At 38.2% G+C, this 7,522-nt stretch overlaps 1 long non-coding RNA gene across 1 annotated transcript; it reads left to right on the forward strand.

Annotated features, from left to right (window-relative positions):
• The first annotated feature begins 2,493 nt into the window (after positions 1-2,493).
• LOC114474723 (uncharacterized) lies at positions 2,494-6,804 on the forward strand. Its single transcript, XR_003675389.1, has 4 exons — positions 2,494-2,808; positions 3,714-3,827; positions 5,461-5,503; positions 6,512-6,804. It is a non-coding gene; the product is annotated as an uncharacterized LOC114474723 (long non-coding RNA).
• The last annotated feature ends 718 nt before the right edge of the window (positions 6,805-7,522 follow it).

Genomic DNA, 7,522 nt, shown 5'->3' on the forward strand with positions numbered 1-7,522 from the left:
TACTAAATACAATTATGTGATTAGAATCTGGTAGACCGACCTTTATTAACATTAAAATGCTGTGAACATTCCTACTAGGGCTGGGCGATATGAAGCAAAACTCATAATGGTAATCACTGTATAATTGTTGTCGATGGAGACTTTCACTACTGGGTCTCATTGTCCTGTTTGTCTTTTCAGAGTATTTGTCAGAGAACAGAGAACATGAAACATAAGGCTCCAAACCGATGGAGGCCATAAGAACTGATGCTCTGCTTTTCTGCTACAGGGGGCTTTGCATAAAGGCCATTGCTGGTCACAGCTGTGCACTTGATTGTAGAAACAATTGTAAAGCTGAACTGAAAGGGAGTCAAGAAGCTGGAGGATATTCACAGTTTGAGAAGATTATTGGGCAAGATGTATTTGCATTGTTACAAGACACTCCAATAAACATTTAGGCAAGCGTTTCTATTCTCCTACATCGCTCTCCAAAATGTCACACAGTCTCCTCAGCAGCTGTTGTGCATTAATCAGTTCTCCAGTTGTACCTCCAGTGGTTTGGCTGCTGTTGCTGCAGTATTCCCCTCTATCTCTCTAAGCCTTTTGTTACTATAATTTTTTCATGCTTGTGGACTGGGAGAGGTGAACTTTTACTGCATCCTGGATCTTTCTTTGTATAAATTTGTCAAAGCAAATAGATATTCCAGGTAGCTTTCTTTAACCAGGTTATTCAGCATCTGTGAAAAGCTATCCCCTCTATCATATGTTGCCCCAGTGCTGTGTTTATATCGTGGGTTTGAAGACCACAGAGGTGAATCCTCCACCTAATCTGTGTAGATACACTCTGCTGAGTGCATGGTCTCTTGTTTTATTGATACACATCAGAAGTTATCTCTCTTTGGCAAAGTGGTTGGCAAGTTTTTGGAAGTCTTCACAAGTAGAATCACAGAGATAAACTTTCAAGAACTGATATTGAGAATGAGGAGTTGTCGTCACCTGCCTAGAGCCCCTCCCCCGATCCCTCCCCGCCGCCATGTTGGCATAAGTCCCCGCGGCAAAACAGATTGTTTACATGTGTTTTTAACGCGGTACTTTAAACGAGGGTACTTGCTATTCCGCACTGTTTGACCATGCTGGAAGTCACTGCTGCGTTAAGAACTGCTCAATACCTCCCACGATAGCCATGGAAGACGGAGGAACAACGGGGATACAGTTTTTTAGGTTACCGAAATGGACACAGCATCTAGGAGAGCAAGTGTCTGACCTGACGAGGAGACGTCGGATTGCTGGTTGGCTGCAATTAGAAGAAATGACCTTACTTTCGATTGCACACCCCCTTGGATGAGTGTGTGTTCTCTGCATTTTCACTCTGGAAGGTTCTCTTAACATGTCTTTATGTAGTTGTACTCTAAAGCTAGGATGTGTAGGTTACCTTATGTGATTGTGGACGCTTGTAGTTGCCTTTGTCTCTGACACACTAAACACATATGTGAAGAAACTTACTTTTGCCAGTACAACACGCTGTTTTCACCAGCTGGAGGCTTGTAGATGACCAAGTCCTGGACCCAGCCAGCAGCAGCGAAAGTCTCGTAACTTTCCAGAGACTTGTGGCTTTTGAACTCCTGCATTGTGTAGTAACGTACACCAAAAACTAGGTAATTTACGATGTCCATGTATGTGCACGGAGGTAAAAGGTCCAGGTTTCTGTGCCATTTCGCTGCAGATAGCTTGTACGGGTCGATGTTGCGAATGTCCACTAGCTTCTCCAAATACCTCTTTTTTGCGCTTGGTATCAGTTTGTCCCTGTAAGGTCCCTTTTCTTTCGCCTTCTCTTTTTGCATTGCTTTTCTTCTTTTTCCTTGTCGGATTCCTCTACGTAAATGCGCAAAAAGTAAAGCTCTGGCGAATGCGTGAAATTCTGGGGGCGTCTTCCACCATCATGGCTGACGGGCTCAGACCCCCCCCCAAAACAACCCAACTCACCACGTGACTCCTCACTCTCAATAGTTTCCATAGCGTCTTCTATTAAGACCCTCCATTCCTTTTGATCTGAAGTTTACTCTGATTGCTTATTGGATTTTGGTCTAATTGTTTCATATTTTGAGAGGCTCATTCTCTGTCCAATGGATCTGTACAGTACCTTTGACTTGATGTTGTTTACTCTAGTTCTGACTTCATCAGTGTCTGCATTTTTCAGTTAAATCAACAGGTTATTCTGGAAGACTGGATCAAAGGCCTTCACCTTTGTATCAAGAAAAACATGTTCATTCACAGGAAACTTTCTTCCCTGTAATGCTTGTATTAGAAAGGCAGTCTGTTAGTGATCAAAAAAATCTGTGTAATGTACAACCTTCTGTTTAAGAAATGAACAATGAGTTGAAATTTGACAAGTAAAAACTCAGGCTTAATTTTCTTTTATCTTTTGTTTTCGGAATTAAAGTTCACCTACCATGACTCCACCTGAGGGATAAGTGTTGTGTAGAAGAAAAGATTACTGCTCTCTATTTCTGTCCTGCAAAGCTCTTTCAGCATTCTGACTTTCATGTGTCAGGGCCCCGATGAGAATGAAGTGAAAGGGTTTGCTCATGCCTGAGAGATCTCTGTGATTCAACACTTCATTTTATGCTACATCCCTTGAGCAGCATTTGCTGCACTGCATACCAAACAGTTTGGACCATTTGTGGATTTACTTTTCTTCAGCAAGACTGAAGAAAACAACAAACCTCCTAGAAGGATATTGAGGAGTAATAGGGACACAGAGGATCAGCAATCAAGATGTTGATCACCATGCTTACCGCCATGTACGTGATGGTCAAAGTCATAGAATCGGTAAGATGTCTGCATGTCTAAGACTTCTCAATCATAAAGGTGTGTCTGGTGGACTTGCTTTGAAGGCTCAGACAAGATAATGATAACTTTGATGGAGGGCAGAAAACTCTATTTATTCTAAAATGTTAAAATGTTGGATTAATGATTACAAAACAAGTCAATTTTATCCACTATATTTATTTTTGATTAATGCTTTGTAAGTGTAGAATTTAAAACCTACTACTAAACCATCTATTCGATTTGTGAGTCTGTTGGGTTGGGGTCCCAGAAATAATGTAAAAGCCATAATCACAAGACATTCACCAACTAAAAAGCAGTGAAATACTGTTTTAATTACAAATGGTCAAATTTCTTATAATAGAATATTTTTAAAGAATAATTCAGTAAAATTGTATAATACATCAATTGAAAATCGATAGAAGAAATTGTAAAAAAAAAAAAAACAAATAAATGAAATAAATGAAAAGAGAATGGAGAATGATACTTTAATTTAAAAAATCATGCTGTTAACAATGAAACCAACAACATTAAAAAGTATCTTCCTTTACAAATATTTAATCATTTTCTTTCACTCATTTTTGCAAACCACAGCCTCAACAGGTCGGTGGTTCTTAGAGGCTGCAAACCATAGCTAAAAACATGCACGGTGTCACTGGCATTGTGCAAAGTTTACCAATACCTCTGATGATTCTTCACTGCTCAGGGATTTTGGGTTTGTAACGACCCGGTCTTGCATGGTCTTCAATCTAGAAAGTGGGCCATATGTTTGGATAGGTCCAAATGATGGAACCACAATATAAACTCATATAAAAAAGGAGCTTTAATTCGTCTGATGAAAATGACCTTTATAACATTATTTCTTGGACAGATTCTTACCCTTCATAACTACATCCTTTTACTTTCAGATAGGGGAGCGGTTTGCAGGATCACAGGATCCTTTGCCTTACGTGGTTTCTCAGCCATTGCCGTGGCAGGTTCACTCTGTGTCACACAGTCGAAGGAGCAGCAAAGCAGAAGAGGTTAGTTAAACTCCAATGTGATGATGCAGACACTACAGGCAATTTTTCCCTTTCCATTAAGACAACACAAAGATTCACCACAATAATTACTTTCTGCATTCCTCCTGTCTGAGGTGAACGTTACATTTTCACTCAGCTTTTGAGATTCTCTGTTATCTAATGTCGTGTGGAAAGATCAGCAGTTAGTCTTGACTCAGCAAGTGAGCTCATAAGCTGATCACATGCTCACATGTTTGCTTGTCGTGTCTCACAAATTTTACTGATGTGATTTGCATGAATCAAGTCAACGGTCGGTTCCTTTGCGTTTAAACAGTACTGACAGAGACAGACACTTATTATACTGGAGGAAGGTGGGTGTACTGATTGATTGAGATGTCCCACACTACAAAAAACAAATCTGATGAAAGTCTATTCATCACAGCATCTCAGCACAACCAAAGGAAGGATTTACATGTATGACCCTCAAGGACTGGATTTGCCTTTCCCTGGGTTTAAAGATAAATAGGAATATTATTGAATAAAGCTGTAGTACCAGGCTGAACATCAACAATCTGTGAAATGTTAAAGTTGCCCTCACGATCAAACATGTATGTTAGGGACATTGTTAATGGGTTAGTTTCCTCTTTCACTAATTTGATCGTGTAATTGTAAGTTGATCATGCACACACTGGATGATGAAAATAAACTCAGCTATAGTTGCGTTTTTAGTCACTTTTTATGACACATCAAAATTTGCACATATATTCTCAATAATGTAGTCAACTTTAAACATAATATGCAGTATCTCTAAGACATGTGCTAGCCCTGTATTCTGATTGGTTACCAATCATTTTAAGGATTTTGTCATGTAGTTGGGTCCAGAGTTGATAATGTTTTAAACACAGTAAATCAAAACATAAAAAATAAACAACTTTTAGTTGTATGCATCTGTTCTTTTGGCCGCTTAGCCTAAATAATTTACAATAAACCATATATTGATTGGCATCACCACAAGAAAACCCAAATAAAACATACAATACTGGTCAAGCTTGTCTTACAGTTAATTTCTTGTGGTTTTTATTTTTTTGATCCTATAGAAATTCATTATGATAATACTTAAAATAAAGCAGAAGACTTGGACCTTAAATGAAGTTTCAGAGAGGTCAAAAATGTGGAGACAATGATAAGCGAAATATTTTGCGTCCCAGCTTGGCTTGATGTTGAACTCACTTTAACTCAATGACGGGTGAAAAGAATGTGTGGGTGTCAATCACAAGGACACAGAGCGGATGTTTGGGACTAGCCAAAGAGCCAGGCCAGCACAATAAGCTGCTCCAACACTTTGATACTGACATCTCTGCTGCTGCTCTGCGTGAACTCTAATCCTCATCAAGAGGATTTGGGCTTGACGTCATTATACACACTATATACACAGAGCATTCACACATTGTGCACCTCAGTGGGAAATAAACAACAACCAGACAATGCGAGGCTAGGTGTTTGTTTGTGTTCTCTCAGTTATGAGGACATTGTCAGAGCCGGGGTCTAGATCAGATTGTAAAGCTGATTATTGTCGTAGCTGACCAGTATCTGGCTTCACTGTTTATCAGTTTGAAAGTATCTGTACCAACATGACTGTGTATTTCTTTTGCAGTTTGAAGGCTTTCGAAGGAAAGCATAGGCGTTGTATAGAAAGAGTAAGTACCACAGCTCAAATGGATAATTTGCAATTCAGGTATTTTTATCAACTTTATTAGAAAACAGCCCCAAATGTAAAGGCTCCCCATCATGGAGGTGTTTGAGATTCTTGCCAGGGAGGGGGTGAAAGAAAAAAATATATTAAATATATAGACAGTGTCGAGATTCGTGCCAACCAATGTGTGTTGTAAACATATGCAACTAGAATATTTTGTATTTCCTAAAAAAATGCAAGTGAGGATGCATGTGCTGGCCCACGTTGCACTGCATTAGCATTAGCCTAACATTACATTACCCTAGCATTTAGCATTAGAGCATTAGCCTAGCAATAGCCATTAACATGGCAATAACCTAGCATTAACCAGTAAAACCAGTTAGAAGTTTAGTTTACACAGTTGTATGTGTCAAAAACCCAGTATGAAAGGAAAAAACAGTCAAACCAGTTAGAAGTCCAGTTTTATACAGTAGTATGTGTTAAAACCAGTAAACCAGAATGTAGTAGCTGAACATGTAAATAATGAATGGTTTGATCAGTCAAAAATGGCTGGGGATGAAGGCTTTTAAAAGTTCCAAAAAGGTTAAAAATTCTACTGTAAGTGGATGGGAGTAAAAAGTTCCACAGGCAATAACTCAAAAAGTTGAAAAGTAAAAAAAAAAAAAAAAACTGGAACGTAGCATAAACGCCAGAAATTATCTGAACAGTTTGAGACCAAAATGGTTGAAATAGGTTGAAAATTGCAGGAGTAGTTAGAGCACTTTGCCATTTACATTGTGAAGAAGAATTGGACAACAGAAGAACTAAGTCACATGAGTCGTGCGCCAAAAAAAAAAAGAACAACAAATGAATTCATATATATTTTGTACAGTCACTATGTTTTATGGCACTTCAATTATTTGTATATTATGTATTAAGAATTGTTTTTTTTCAAATGAATTTGGGATAATGTTGGGTTATGTGTGGCTACTGCCTCTAACTATGACTATCCATGGTGTCCTGTCATCCTCAGACTCCAGTACCTGCAATGGGACGTGTACGTTACCTGCTATACCTCCACTCAGTCCGGTTGAAGTGGAGAAGGCTGCTGCAACCATCCAGACCCATTTCAGAAAGTTCCAGCAGAAGAAACAAAAGAATGGAAAGTGAAGAACAGAGAAGGAGGGATGGAGCCACTGCAGAAAGCAGGGTTTCAATCAAGCATAGCAGAGGTTTTTAGTTAAACAAAACACACAATAAATGTTAACATGTATTCCTATTTACATTCCACATGACAAACATATAAATGTATGTAAATATTTGCGACTCCACTGCACATCTGACAGCGTTGTTGTGTATTCCTTCTTTGTGAACATTGAGTGAATTATTTTTGAACAATTAATAGGTTGTATTGCTTTGCTTTTGGACCAAAAAAAAAAAACATGCTTATGTCTGATTTACCCATTTATTTTAATAAACACATCTGACAGCATGTGCTGTTAACCTGCAGTGTGCTGCCCTCTAGTGTTCACTCACTACACTCATTTAGGTACACAAAATGTACCTGTAGAAACCAAGAGTTTATTCATCTTATACAAGAAAGAAAAAACAACTATTACAAGAATACTTTTATTTGTCTACTAATTCTTGAGCGTGATAAACCTACTGTGGTCAATATGGTTCAAGGACCTTTTCAATATTACTGTGGGATACCAAACGGATTAAAGAGATGATGCAAGTTGATTCTGAAGACCTTTGAATAAATTGACAAGAAAATCCCAGATAGCTTTATTGCACAAAGTGTTGAGTACTGTTTTTTATTTGTTTTTGTTTTTTTCCTTCATTTTTGTTGTTTTTTATAGAAAAGAACACAAGCAATTCCAAATAAAAACATTGGTTCTACATAAAAGCTTTAGGAACAACCATGAATGTTAAAAAATGATTTCAATAACCCGCCATTTGAATTCTTCAATACATCATTTTCCTGTTTTGCTGATAACCATAACAATTTTCTGAACATGCAATGATCTGCCACTCCCCCAAA

The sequence above is a fragment of the Gouania willdenowi genome, chromosome 13 (genome assembly GCF_900634775.1).
Source record: "Gouania willdenowi chromosome 13, fGouWil2.1, whole genome shotgun sequence".
NCBI lineage: Eukaryota > Metazoa > Chordata > Actinopteri > Blenniiformes > Gobiesocidae > Gouania > Gouania willdenowi.